Below are 2,348 nucleotides of genomic sequence, written 5' to 3'. Positions count from 1 at the left end.
AAGCCTAATTGGATATAAATCGAATAGGGAAGAAGATTTACGTTTGCTCCTAAATCCAAAAGAGCCTGATTGATAAGATGGTCACCTATAATGCATGATGTGGTGGGTGAACCGGGGTCTTTGAATTTAGGAAGAGTGTTGTGTTGCAAGATAGAGCTCATTTGCTCGGTAAGTATAACCTTCCTAGGTGCTTGGCTTTTGTTTTTCCTCTTTAGAGTGCATAGATCTTTCAAGAACTTGGCATAAGCCAGAATTTGTCGAATTGCTTCCAAGAGAGGAAGATTGATTTTAACTTACTTAAACACATCAATGATTTCATTCATTTTACCTTGTTGCTTTTCAAAAGATGTGGATGCTTTCAAAGCATCCGGGAATGAAGCTTTTGCTCAAAAGATTTTCCAAGCTCATTCGATGATGGTTTTTCAACAATAGGGTCCTTTGCACTTAATGAAGGAGGAGTTGGATGTGAAACGGGACGGGTGTCAACACTAGGTTGCACCGGTTCACTCTCTTCATTAGACTCACCAACTTTGTTATCAATAACCTTTCCACTTCTGAAAGTGGTCACTGCATTAACATGTTCAAGTGTAGGACCTTCAGAAGGGGAAGTGGTCTCCATAACAAATTGTTGCTTCGGTGGGGGATTGAGAGGCATTTTCCTTTTTCTCTCACATTTAAAGTGCTAGCTATTTGCCCTACTTGGGTTTCTAGCTTAGCAATTGATTGTGAGTGAGAATGAAACAATTGAGTGTTTGCCTCTAAAGTACCCAAAGCCGATAAAACTTTTTCTTCAAATGCGGGATTTCTTGAATGCTTGAGAGTATGGTGGTTGATTGGGAAAATGAGAATTCGAAAATTGATTTCCATTGGGAGCTTGGTAGGATAAACGATAGCCTTAGGAACCTTGGCTTTGCATGTGGGGTGGAACATATTTCCCTCGAAAACCACCTTGGGGAGGGTTCGAGCCTTCCCCTTGGCTTTTCTAAGAAAAATTAGGATGATTCCTCCACTCGGGGTTATAATGGTTGCCATAGGGATTATTCCCTTGATTCACAAAAGTAACATTGACTTGTTCTTGATGCTCATTAGGCACTTGTCCATGGAGCAATTGGAAGTAGTATGCAACATACTTGAATAAGTCATGCAAGATTTATTGGAATGATGATGATGACGATTAGGGGAGGAAGACATTTAATGGCCCGAATTTTGGTTGATAAAAAATTGATCAAACCTTTTGAGTTAAGGACTTCACCTTAGCAACTATGTCATTAGAATTGTCCACTTGATATAAGCTTGAAATCTTTCTTCTACCTATATTTTTACTATTTTTAGAAGACAAAGATTGGTGCATTGAGTTTTCACTCATGCTTTCATATAAACGCCACACATCATCTTCATGTTTGTCCAAATACGAGCCTCCTATTGAGGCATCAACCATTCCCTTATGGTTATCTGACAAACTTTCATAAAAATATTGAACGATTTGCCACTTAGGAATGTTGTGATGAGGACATTTCCTAAGCAAATCATTCAACTGTTCCCATGCCTCATGCAACATTTCCCCATTCCTTTGTGAAAATTCACAAATTGAAATTCTCATGGCATTGGTTTTGGACACGAGATAATACTTTCTCAAGAACTCTTGTTGCATTTCTGCCTAAGAGGTTATAGAAAGAGGTCTCAAATTGTTAAACCAATATTTTGCCTTATCTTTTAGGGTGAATGGAAAGAGTTTCAACCTCAAAACTTCTTCTGGCATGTCCGTATATTTTACGGTGGAACAAACTTCAATAAATTCATCCAAATGCTTCTATGGTTCTTTATTAGGTAACCCAAAATAATTGGGAAGCATTTGAATAGTTTGTGGCTTGATTTCATAAAGATGTACTCTAAATTAAGAAAGACGAATGCATATGGGTGCATTGTACTCATTAGGCACATAGTGTTCTCTTAAAGTAATGGGAGGATTTACAATTGATGGTTCTAAATGAAGTCCATTGTTAGCTTGGACATTAGGAGGTGGAGGTGGTGGTGCATAGTATGGTCTTGGCATTCCAATTGGTACTTGGCCTTGTGGTTGAGGAATAAAATGTCTAGGCATGCCTAATGGAACTTGCAATTATTATATTATTGCACATTAGGGTGAAGAATGCCTTATTGGTCTATATGACCAAGGTCTTCGATATGGTGATCCATCGATGTACTGGACTCACTTGAATTGCCCTTTCGCTTTGGATTACGCACAATTGACTCACGATTAAGGTTCAATGGAACAAGAGGAGGATTTAATGACCTACGACCATGCATGCACATTACAAATCAACAAAATCAACAATACAACAAAAAGT

The 2,348-nt window shown here is 38.3% G+C and overlaps 1 non-coding gene across 1 annotated transcript; it reads left to right on the top strand.

Moving 5' to 3' along the window:
* The first annotated feature begins 1,496 nt into the window (after nt 1–1,496).
* On the top strand, nt 1,497–1,600 carry LOC132301916 (small nucleolar RNA R71). Its single transcript, XR_009480677.1, has one exon. It is a non-coding gene; the product is annotated as a small nucleolar RNA R71 (small nucleolar RNA).
* Nucleotides 1,601–2,348: the final 748 nt, after the last annotated feature.

The sequence above is a fragment of the Cornus florida genome, unplaced genomic scaffold, assembly GCF_030987335.1.
Source record: "Cornus florida cultivar Cherokee Brave unplaced genomic scaffold, ASM3098733v1 CherokeeBrave_3.0.0_Hap2_Chr03, whole genome shotgun sequence".
Classification (NCBI taxonomy): Eukaryota; Viridiplantae; Streptophyta; class Magnoliopsida; order Cornales; family Cornaceae; genus Cornus; species Cornus florida.
Note: the sequence above shows the minus strand (reverse complement) of the source record. Positions and strands in the feature narration are given on the sequence as shown.